Here is a 12,831-nt window from a genome sequence, read left to right as displayed (position 1 = left end):
AGTTGCATGGAAAAGAAAGGGACAAATTTGTCCACACAATTATTGTCAGTGAGTGAGGTTATGTTAGATCAGAAGAGAAAAGAATGTAAACATACCTCTGCATTCTTTTAAAATAATGAGTGTGACACAATATATTAAGAACTTGCTTTGTACATTACTTTTGGCACTTTTTACACATATAGAAATAAATTCTTAAATCAGGCTTCATTGTGTGAGCATGATTCTGTGGCACTTAGACAACGGTTACAATAAAAGGATTGTATTTCGCACTATCACCTACAGTATTTCAATTCTTCTTTTCTTTCCTCATAATCCCAAGCTGCAGAGCAGAATTCAAGCCCTTAAGCAAAATACACAAAAAGTAGACATGTGCCATCCTCTGAAGTAGGCTACTGAATCTTGATAGATTTTGAATAAGATTGGACATCTCTGTGATGTATCTGGCATGAACGATTTACTCTTCTCATTTCAGCTACAGTCTCTCTCCAGATTTGTTATTTAGATCAAATCACATCTATATAATCATGGCCTCTAAAATTCTTTAGCATGTCAGAGACCCATCGCTATGACAAAGGTAAGAGAACTTTTGGCGCAAATATCTGGAAATGTGATTGCATTTCTTTAGAATTGCAGATACAATGGAAAACCCAGTGCTATAGGTATTATGGCCAGGAACAAAGCTGCCACTCTAAGACAACTTTTAAGTTCTAGGCCTTGTTGCCCCACAGAATCACAGGGTAACATTTTCAACAGCACATAAGTCACTTTGCAAGTCAAACTGAAAAATGTACCCATATATCATATGTAGACAGGGCTGCAAAAGGTTGGACACCAAACTGAATTGATTCTGAATCATCTGTGTGCTAATGGCCAGTAAAACATATGGTTGTCAGAGAGAAATAACATTCAATCAAGCAATTCACAAAGACTTAAAATAACCTTATTACCATCCAAGTAGGAAAAAATTCTTTTATTGCCACAGTTGTGCCCTGGGTGCTATATAGGGGAAAAAATGTTGTAAAATATAGATTTTATAGTAGGACATCTAAATACCCTGGAAAAAGATGTTAATTGAGAAGCTATAGCCTAAACATTAACTGCAGTATACTGAACACTTTTTTAAAAATGTACTAATTCCAGCCAGATGGCAGTCAAATATCTAGTAGACTATGTATGAAAAAAGGCATAACAGATTTTGTAAATATCCAAGTGCAGGGACTCTTGAACTTTTTCATAGTATGGACCATACCTGAATAGACACATTGTCTTGTAGGACACCCATTTGCAATCAAAATACCTCCATGTGATAATCACAGAAATCAAGTATATGAAAAAGTAATATTATATATATAATATCATTATATTTTTAGCTCTTTTTTTACTACAGTTTAGTAGCCGGAAACAAGGAAGAGAACCAACATCATATGACCAGCCACTTCTCTGTAGATCTTCATCAAGTGTTTCACACCTCTATGTTATCAGTACAGAGTTCACCGGGGCTTGACTAATACAGATGGACCCTTCCCATGCAAAGCGCTAGCCATGCCAGATCTGTGTAACTGCACCCACACTGGTGCTATACAAAGCCATGTGCTGGATGGACTTATAGTTGGACATCCCATAGGTCTTAATGGTGCATTAAACTTGACTTCTCTATGAATTCATTTGCAGGGTGTGCTTTCTTGCTCTTTTGCCTAGCGTGTAACTGCTGTTGGTGGCAAGGACACATGAACAATACTTTATGTAAATAGCTTCCAAGGGGAGTTACTCATGATTAACACATCGGTTCTGAAGGTGAAAGGAAACAGCAATTGGCAGCAAGAACTTTTAATGAGAATGTAATTAAGGAATTCAGTCTGCAAAACACAGAATGATTCATAGTGCATCATCTGACTGCTCCACCTCTCTGTTTCTCTCATGCCCACCAACCATACAAATGTCATTCTGGGTATATTTTGCCAAATTATGGATTTTCCTGACATAACTCCACAGCTCCTGGCCAAATGCAAGCACTGGAGGAGGATTTCTTGCATAGCACCTCTGTTCAAATGCTATGGAAGTGCAGCAGAAACAGAGCATGCCATCGCAGGGTTAAAATGTAGTGTGGAAGAAAGTACATCCCAGCTGAAATTTTGGGATAGTACAGAGAACTAACAGTACCCAGGCTTGATTAGCCCATGTTCTCACTGCAAAGTAGGCAGGTTGCCAGCCCACGAGGAAGTGAAATCCAAGATCAAGTCTGTGCCCACAGCCAAACCTGCTAGCTCAGGCTTAAAGCACCCTCAAGCCTGGGTTAGAGATTTATCTGTGTGGAGAGAGGTGGGTGAAAGGCAACACTTCAGCTAGTCCTAGCCCTGGCTAACTCCGCAGGGAAGACATACCCCACAGTTAGGAGCCTCTGGGCTAGTGAAGTAATAGCGGATTCCCTCAGCTTTTTCATCTTGCACAAATTGTTTATGCCTAAACATGCAAGGTCTGAACCACCACTGCATTACTCCATTTTAACTTCACTGAAATCAATGGGGTTAAGCTAGTGTAAATTGGTAATAACCCAGTGGTGTATCAGGTCTGCTACAAGAAACACATCAGGAAGAGCATGTCCTATAAGGAGTGTATGATTTAGTAAATGTAGTGTGTGCTAGATGATGTTCCTCATGACATTCCCTTTCTTGTTAGTCAGTTTTGAAGAAATCATTTCATATATTTTGGGGATGTTTCCCACCAATTTAAAAGTAACTTACTGACTGTCAAAGGAATCAGACTATATATCACAATTTCAGGAACTATTTTCACTCATATTTACTTTTTTTTAACTGCACTACTGCTGTTATCCATAGATACCAGCAATATGAGTAAAATATATTCCAAAAGATCTGTGTTAAAATGGAGCTAAGATTACATATCAATACTCTAAGAATAACTAAAAAGCAAACATCACCAAGCATTAGGAATCCAGGAAAATCAGAGTTAAAGGTTAAACTTAAAGAAATCCAACACTTGACAGTATGATTATGCACAGTTAAGGCACCCAAACACCTTAACTCTGCCCCTATTATGATGTCCTGAAGAGAAACTCTATCTCAACCTATCCATATTATCAGTGAATCCAAAAGTTACAATTCTTTCCTCTTAACCATGCAGGGACACATTTTCAAGAGCCTAAGTCCATTTAAAGTCAATAGGTCACCTAGATTCTTAAGTGCCTACGCCACTGTTGAAAATGGAAGTCAGGATGAGATCATGCCCCAATTGAAGTCAATGGGAACAGTGCTATTAATTTCACTAGGCTAGGACTTAACTCATAAATTCCTAAGTCACTTAGTCACTGTAGCAAATTTTGCCTGGTGTTTGTGCCAGCTCTGGCCATCTTATACGGTAGTATACAATCCACAGAAAAAAGACCTACATACGTTCTTGAAACAGGCAAGAAGCATACTGAAATAAATCATTCCCAACTGCAAAGCAAGAACCTAATCCCATACAGCATTGACAGAGTCTTCAGTTACATTGCTGTATACAACTATTGATGCAGGACTCTGCCTCATGCAGGGAGAAATTCTCCTGTGCAGGGAGCCAGAACAAGTCATTTACATCAATGGTTTTTAAACTGCGGGTCTCGACCCAGTACCAGGTTGCGGAATGTAAGGCACTGGGTCGCAGGGGCTCTGGTCAGCACCGCCGACTGAGTCATTAAAAGTCCCATCGGTGGTGCTGCCCAGCTAAAGCAGGCTAGTCCCTACCTGTTCTGACACTGCACTGTGCCCCGGAAGCGGCCAGCAGCAGGTCTAGCTCCCAGACAGGGCAGGGCCACAGGGCTCCACGCGCTGCCCCGACCCCGAGCATTGGGAACCAGCCAATGGGAGGTGGGGGGGGGGGGAGGTGCCCGCAGGCAAGAACCACCCGGAGCCACTTGTGCACCTCCACCTAAGCGCAGGGCCTGCTGCTGACCACTTCTGGGGCACAGTGCAGTCTGCAGTGCCAGGACAGCAGGAAGCCTGCCTTAGCACCCCCACTGTGCCGCTGACCAGGAGCTTCCCAAGGTTAGCCCACACCTCAACCCCGCACCCCAATCCCTTGCCCCAGCCCTGAGCCCCCTCCAAACCCAGAGCCCCCTCCTGCAACCCAAACTCCTCATCCCTGGCCCCAGCCCAGAGTCCTGACCCCATCCCACACCCCAACTCCCTGCCCCAGCCCACCACCCCTCCCACATCCTTAACCCCTCATTCCCAGCCCCACCCGGCAGCCCTCACCCTCGCACCCCAACCCTCTGCCCCAGCTCTGAGACCCTCCCATGCTCTGGGCCACAGGCCTCAACAATTTTCTTCAACTGGGTTGCCAGAAAAAAAGTTTGAAAACCACTGATTTACACCATTTAAGTTCCATAAAAGCCCTATTTCAAGAGTGTCTGAAGTTAACTATCCAGCACTGGAAATACCCAAAAATAGAGGATCTGTTGGAAAATTTTGGCCAGAGTAACTTGCTCAAGGTCACACAAAGAGACAATGGCACAGCTGGGAAGAGAATCCAGGTGTGACACTGCTTCCCATATTCATAGTAATATTATAATATGATTGTGTCATAATCATAATGTATTTTATGCAATATAGGTCATGTGAGGTATCATTGGAAAGGTTATGAATTACTGAATATGATTATCCTAGTTGTATGCATATATCATTTTTGTATTTAAAGTTAGGAATATTCACTATATGTCTGTACTACAAAAGTGTTTGCATCTGGGGAACGTCCACCAGACAGAATGCAATCAGTCTGGCTGGCTAGCTGGGAACAAGTTAATGGACCATTAGGGAGGACAATAGGTCTCTGAAGATGCTAATCTCCCACTTTCCTGGAAAGCCTTCCTGTGGACAATGCAAATAAACTTTGAGTTATGGCTGCAGGGTCATGTGATCAAGTCACCCAGTACTGGAATCCATCTTGGAATACCAGTGTTTTTCCAGTGACTGGTGTGGGAACTAAGTTTGGAAACAAAAGGTTCCCACCATATGCAAAATCTATTTAAGGCAGGGGAGTGACATAATCAGGGCTGTTCTTCATTGAATCCCAGCCCAGGATGACTGCTGTGAACATCTAAGAAACAAAGACAAAGGGCGAGGAGAAGGACTGAGTCCAGGCTGAAAAGGTGTCTGGCCTGTGAAAGAAATACTTGGAGTTTTAAGCTGCAAGAAAAAGCACCTTGCTTCCAAGAATCTCTGCAATCTATCTAACACAACATTTGCTATGTGTGAATTTGCTACTTGTATCAGTTTCCTTAGTACCTTAAACTTAGTATGACTGTTTGTTTTATTTGCTCAGTAATCTACTTCAATCTGTTTGCTATCCCTTATAATCACATAAAATCTATCTTTTGTAGTTAATAAACTTGTTTTTGTTTACTCTAAAACAGTTTGTGGAATTCATAACTGGGGAGCAAAAATCTGTGCATATCTTCCTCCACATGGAGGGAGGGAGCGAATTTCATGAGCTTATGTTGTACAATTCTCTATTCAGCGCAAGATGATACAATTTTGGGTTTAAACTCCAGAGGGAGTGTGTACTTGAGTGCTGGGCAATTCCCTAGCTGAAGCCTATCCAAGCAATGCTGATTTCAATGTCTGAGTCTTTCTGCAGCTGAGCTTATGCCTACCTGTGTGTGTGCTGGAGGAGGCTTGAGGGCCCGGCTCAGCAGGACAGCGTAAGGGAGCCCAGGCTGCTGGAATAGGTGGGCTCAGTGGTACCTCAGTTCCAAGTGGCACCCCCGAGGGAACCTGTCATACCAGGTTTCCACTGCAGCTCACTAGCTACCTTGAACTATGCTGCCTCCATAAATAAGATTGCAGGAATTTAGCCCTTAGTTTTCTTCAGGTCTCTGGCTGGAGAACCTCTGACGTCATTCATCAAGTACTGATGTAAATGTATTCTGCATCAATCAAATGGTGTAATTTGTGTCAGTTTCTTTTCCTTCTCCATTGAACCAATGGAGAAAGAGCCTGCTTAAAATAATTTCTGAGCATTCCCACAACCACCAAACCACCAGACTTTGAGAACATTTTTATGAACTAATTCACTACATATGTCATCTGTATTTTTAAACTACACAAGAAATTTGAATTTAAAAGTAAATCCAGTGCATTTTAATCACAACCTTTCAAATGGACAATGACATTTGGTGATCCTTGAATGTTCAAATATGTACATGTGGTTGCATACCCCCCTATATCAATAAGTTATTTTTGAAAACGGGTATTAGGAATTTGTGAAATGTCTACCCTGGGTTAAGTTTTCAAAACTCAGGATAAGTCTGCACTGCAAAAGAAAAAGAGCCATGGCAATGAGTCTCAGAGTCAACTGACTCAGGCTTCCAGGACTTGCACTATGGGGCTAAAAATAGAAGTACAGGTTTGGGCTCCGAGACCCACCCCCTCGCCAGGTTTCAGAGCCCAGTCTCCAGCCCAAGCCCAAATGTCTACACTGCTATTTTTTGCACCCGTCCCTAGCACAAGTCCTGCAAGCGCAAGTTGATCCAGGCTCTGAGGCTCTCTGCTGAAAATCTTTTTTTGCAGTGTAGACATACCCTCACACTCTGCTTTTACACCCCCTGACTCCTGAAAGCTCACTTTTGCTCATCTAGATTTGCATGCACATACACGCAAAAAGCAGTTCCATAAATACCCACTGGTCTGTACAATTATCCATTTTGCACGTGTAAATACAGTTTATGAGGAAGCAACATGTGTAGCAGGTACTGTATATCTAAATTTCTGGCTTGTAACTTCCTTCAGATCTAGAAGAAAGAGATAATATTGCTTAAATCTCAATTTAAGTCAGCTGGCTAACCCACCAACAGCAAACTGAAGGCTTTACATTCGTGATAGCAGATATATCCATACAGAAGACACAAGCAACATCTGAGAGAGAAAATTTCTTTAGCATTTCAATATTCTCCCAGCTCACATGCATGAAGTAAACGGCAGGTGGACAGGGGTGCAAGACATGTATGCCTTAATCCAGACAAAGCTGGGCAGTCTAATGTTAGGCATACCAGCATGCAGTGTCACCACTTCTTTTAGGTTTCAGAGTAGCAGCCGTGTTAATCTGTATTCGCAAAAAGAAAAGGAGTACTTGTGGCACCTTAGGGACTAACAAATTTATTAGAGCATAAGCTTTCGTGAGCTACAGCTCACTTCATCGGATGCATTTCGATGCATCCGATGAAGTGAGCTGTAGCTCACAAAAGCTTATGCTCTAATAAATTTGTTAGTCTCTAAGGTGCCACAAGTACTCCTTTTCTTTTCACTTCTTTTAGAAATCTCTATATTAAAACCATCCATCAATGTTCCAGTTAGAAAGGCCCATCCATCCATTATACTCTATTTCTTCCTAATCTCCCTTGCTTGCTTTGTTTTTTTTTCTTTATCTTCTTTCTTGAAATATAGCACTTAGACCGCCAAACTGCTGTGCCCGTGGGAGTAAGGACCATCTTTTGGTTAAGGCACAGGAAAGGCAATTGGAAGGCCAGAATTCTGTTTTTGGCTCCGATGCAGGCTTCTCTTGTGACCTTGAGCAAGTCACTAATGATAGCTTTGAAAAGCGGCCTCTGATTTGGGGTGCCTATAGAGGCATGTAGGGCCTAGCTTTCAAAGGTTCTGAATGCCCACAACTCCAAATAAGTCAATGGGAGTTGTGGGCACTAAATACTTTGAAAATCAGCTGTTAAGTGTCTCAAGATCAGCATGCAAAATGAGAGGTTAACATTCCCTCCCCCCCCCAAAAAAGTGGCCTCTGTAAAATTTACTTACCTCACAGGCATGTTGTGAGGCTAAACTAAAACTCACAGAGAGGTTGTTGTGGAAAATAGTACCACGAAAAGGAAACTTCTCACAGAGCTCCTCCCTAATCATTCAACAGATTTTCCCCTTTTGTGGACTAGACTTATGGCTTCTCAGGGATCTCTTTGGAAGCTGGGGGATCCATGGGAGGCCAGAGATATATCTGTGTGGAGGCAATGTTATTCCACATTGGCTCTGTGCCTTAGTGCCCCATTCCACTCTCTAGAAAACAGCTCTAATGGAGACACACCACCAGTAACTCCACCTACCTGCGGCTGCTCCTGAGAGGAGGGTCACTGGAAAAGATTATCAATACTATCAGAACATCTCTGTGGAGCTAAAGGCACATTCCCCCAGTTTACAATCTCCACCCGGCCTCTCCCACTGTAAGGACCCCAAGTGGCAGAGCAGCCTCGCAGGAGTTGGCTAATATCCCTCTTCCCCCTCCAAATGGATTGTACATTAAAAAGTAGTGACATTAAGTGTAATCCTTAAGGTTGTAGAGGTGTATTATTGTACTTGATTTACCATCTGGTTCTGCTTGTTATTCAGCGACTCACTGATTTCAAGAGATTTATTAATTAGAAATAGGATTAGGCAATTTTTACATTTGATGAGCCCTCAAACAAGCATGTGCTTAACTGAAAAAAATATCTTTAATTGAACTAAACTGAACTTGGCACAGAGTGAGGTCACAGTTGCGTTCACTATCTTTTTTAAAAAAGTAGAACACTACTGTATGAAACACTGGAAAAATCCACTCAAGCATCAACTTGCTGTCCTACATATCAGTGCAGAAACCCCAGTTCCTAATCCCAGAGAGAGTTTCTCACTCCTCTAGCCCACCAGGGGCTCAGAGACCTGCAAAGCATCATGCTCTGTTCTTAAAGGAAGGGTTCACTTTGTGTTATTCAGCAGCTCTTTGCCTGTTCAGAAGCAGCGTTTTCTGGGGTGAGTAGGGAGCTCAGTTTAAATCTTCTGGCTATGGCTGTGCATCCACAATCATGTATACAGGGAAGAAATAGTTATGGGATTTTCCAAATATACATTTACAAAACATAGTAGCTACTTTTCACTGGGTAAACATAGTCGTAGGCATTTATCAACCTCAATTCAGAACTATAGAGTTTTGAATAGAGCTGGTGAGAAAATGAGAATTCCCCCCCCCCCATGCGGAGTGTGGACTTTTCATTGAAAAACCAAAAACCATTTTTTTCGGTTTTGGCAAGTGAAAAAATTCTATCTAAAAACTGCCAAAAAATTGAACAATTTTCTGGCTTCAGCCTAAAAGTTTTGGCTTCCAGTTTTGTGACAGAAAAAAAAATTTTTTTTCCAAGGAAAACAGACACTTACCATGAAAATTGTTATTTAGACAGAAACCCAATTTTTAAATAATATATTTTGATTGACATTTTTTGACCAGCCCTACCTTTGAGTTCATCTAGTAAATAATATGGGGCCATATCCTGAGTCCACTACTGTATGTTCTTCTGGAAATTCACAGCCCAGACAGATGCCACAGGCATAGAGTGCAAATAAAGAAAGTCTTTACCACAATGGCTACCACAGAGTTATATGACCTGGGACCCCATCTCCAATTCTCCCCAGTATTAGATTAAATAGGTCCTTGACATGCTTTCCCAATTCCACTATGCTAGAAGTGCCTTTAAAGCACAAGGGAGACTATAGATTGTAAAGCACTTGGGAATCCCTTAGGAAGAAAGCCACTATATTCATAATAAATTATGTATTACTAATTAACATTGACAACATTATATTTTTTGTGATGCAAACTGACAAAAGCTTGGAAATTCAGAACAAAGTTCCACATTCCTTCTTTATTGTTTCATTGCCCTAGATGGTATTGGTTAGCTTCACAACCTTAATATATATGCATTCCTCCCAGCATCATGCTAATGAAATCTTTATGCCATGCCATTGCATATTCTTCCTGTCTCCGTTTTTCCTCTATATTAATATTAATTGTCAGAAAATAATCAAAGAAAGGTGTGTTTAAAGTATAATTGCCCTCCCCTGAGCCATTCCTCACATTGTGTTTGGTATATTTCAGCCCGATGATAGATTTTTCCAATGATTTCTTTGTGAAGAAAAATAAGATTACAAATAGTTACATCAATTTGCTGTGATGTCTGCTAAATACATTTCATGCAATATTGCTATAACAGAGCATCATATATAGTTTAATCACACAATTAACCCATCCATTAATTATCTGTTAGCATAATCTCTCTTTCTTCAGATATGTTCAATAACAACAATTCTGTGTTGCTGAGAATAACATTTATTATTAACATTTTCCTTTTTAGGAGAACACCAAAAATAATTGGTGATACACTAAAGGCCTAAAACTGTAGATCTTACGAAGGCAAAATTCCATTTGCAATTAATGGGCGTTATTGCTCTGACCATTTTAAAACCTGCATCCTTTCCTTTGATTTCCTCCTTACCTCAAGCTTTGTATTGCTGGCAGGTGTTGCAGGGCAGGGCCAGCTTGACCCGGTCACTGTTAACCCCTGCCAGCCCTGATCCAGTTTGTCCAGCCCATCACAGAATATGTTCCTTTTCAAGCTGACTAGAGCAGCTCACCATTCAGAGTGCCAACCTCAGGCCTCACTGTGGAGAAGCAGGACACAAACCCCAAACTGGTTGTGTGTTCTGTACTTAGATTTTACGAGCCAAGTATCAAGTGTGAACTCCTCAAGCACTACAACAGCCTTAACATGTAGCCACAGACAGTCCCGTGGGGTACGTCAGTCTATCTTGCCAACTAGGTAAGCTTGCCTTTGTGAGGAATGGTCCCTTACACCAAAAATCACAACAATATTCAGTTTACTCCCAGTCCCAAAGAGCCAGTCACTTACTCTGGGTCAATTTCACTTCAAACCAAATACAGTGCTTGTAGCCAATTCTGTAATAAACTAACTAAAGGTTTATTAACTAGGGAAAAGAGATGAGTTATTTACAAGGTTAAAGCAGGTAACCATGCACACACAAATGAGTTATAGTCTTAGGTTCCAAAAGGTAATAGTAGCTGTTATATATGCAAGTTCTATATGTCCTTTAGGGCTAACCCAACCTAAACAACTTGGGAATCCCTTGCTTATGCTTAGAAATATTACCCACTCCAAATTCAGCATAGTGAGACCCCGTTCCTTCTTGTTAGGCATTTTTATTCCCCTCCCCCAAAGTTCAAGCTAATGGGATGAATTCACATACAGGTCCCCGCTTCATGCATGTGCGGTTGTGGGAGGGAGAGGGCAATTAACAAATTATTTGTCCTTTGATGTTTCACAATGGCTCATTTGGTTTCAGTGGGCCTTCTTGTGCGCAGGACCAGCTCGTGACATTAATTAATTCTTTCCTGTTTGGTGAGTTACACAATTACGGAGGCTTACAATGCAAATACTCAATATAACTTTATGCCATAGGCTACAGATCGTACAAGTAAGATTAATAGTAGCCTACAAGCATTTCATCAAATCTAAACCCATTCTTATAAACTTAACATCGATTTCAACAATGCTAACACACAGGTGGGCCAGATGGTTTCCAGCTATGCATTTGTCAATGTTCAGTGAGGCCTAGGGACCTTGGCATGAGCTAGCACCCGGTCTGTCAGCACCACATTCCCTATTTTATGTATTGAGATATTATTATAGGCATATCTAACAGTGAATCACTTGAGGTCCCCTGATACGATCCATTATAAGCCCGAGTTTTCAGTTGCTTATAATTTTGTTAAACTTAAACCACTCAAGTGCATGTTTTCCATGCTTGCTATCTGCCTCAGGCTGAATTTGATTGTTAGTGGGTTTTTTTTTTTTTTTGTAATTTGTTTGTTTTGGTTTAAGCTTCAACAGAAACAGTTCTGCCATTCTCAAGAATAAGGTTAGTTAAAAAACTTGTCTTACCATTTCTTTGAAGAGCTCTGGCACCTCCAAGTTTTGGAGCACAAACTTAAAATGGTCCTGCGGAATGCCATCCTTTTTTAACTGAATTGTAAGCTTTTGAAAATCACCATTTGTACATGCTCAGTAAACCTTGTTAGATGCCGGCTGTGAAAATCTCTGAATATGCCATCTGAGCATGCTCCAAGTCTACAGAGCTCCCTGGGTGCCAACTGCACTGAGCATGCTATCAGGCTCAGTAGAGCTCCCTACATGGAGAGTGCAGCATGCTAGAGCTGCTAAGGGATAACTACAACAGCCCCAGTAGTAAAGTATTCTTTAGCCTAGGGAAAAATATGCTGGCCTAAGAGCACGAAAGCAGTTATGAGTTCTAACCATAGCTCTTACTAAAGAGTATTAATAATTCTGTATACTTTATAGTCCTAACTGACTAAAGCATCATACACGTTATTTAAGAGGGAGGGTAGTGTAAGTCCCCCTGTCTTACACATGGGATAACAAAGAGGCTGAACAAGATCAGATAATAGAAATGAAATCTCCAATATGGCAGACTCAGCCTTTTGGAAGTGACATACCAAATCTATATGTTCAGCTGAGCTGTTTGCAATCACTATAGCCCTCCTCTCCCATCCAAAACCAGGAATCCCGATTCCCAACATTCTCCTGCAGTTTAACAAAGAAAAGGTGTGTAAGCCATTAGAGATGTGGATGTCCTAGCACCCCCTAGGGGTTAGCCAACATAGAAAATAATAGCCTATTATTATAACCAGCTATTTCTTTAGTTCTAATATCAGAGAGCTGTGCTGTATTCGTAAAGATCCCAGGTTCAATCCTGCTGATGATCTATGTGAAGGGTCTATATGCATGAAGGGTCTATATTCATCAAGGCAAAATCCAGATAACTACATTTTAAAAGATATATATTATATTTGGAGTAGGGTGACCATATTTCCCTATGCTGAATACGGGACACCTGGTAAAATTACTTGTATTCAAGCAAGTTCAATGGGTCTCCTGGCCAGACCCAGGGGGTCTTGGGCTTTCCTGGGGCACCAGCCCAGCCAGAGGCAGTG

Source organism: Dermochelys coriacea, chromosome 6, assembly GCF_009764565.3.
Source record: "Dermochelys coriacea isolate rDerCor1 chromosome 6, rDerCor1.pri.v4, whole genome shotgun sequence".
Lineage (NCBI taxonomy): Eukaryota > Metazoa > Chordata > Testudines > Dermochelyidae > Dermochelys > Dermochelys coriacea.
This window is presented reverse-complemented; position numbering follows the sequence as displayed.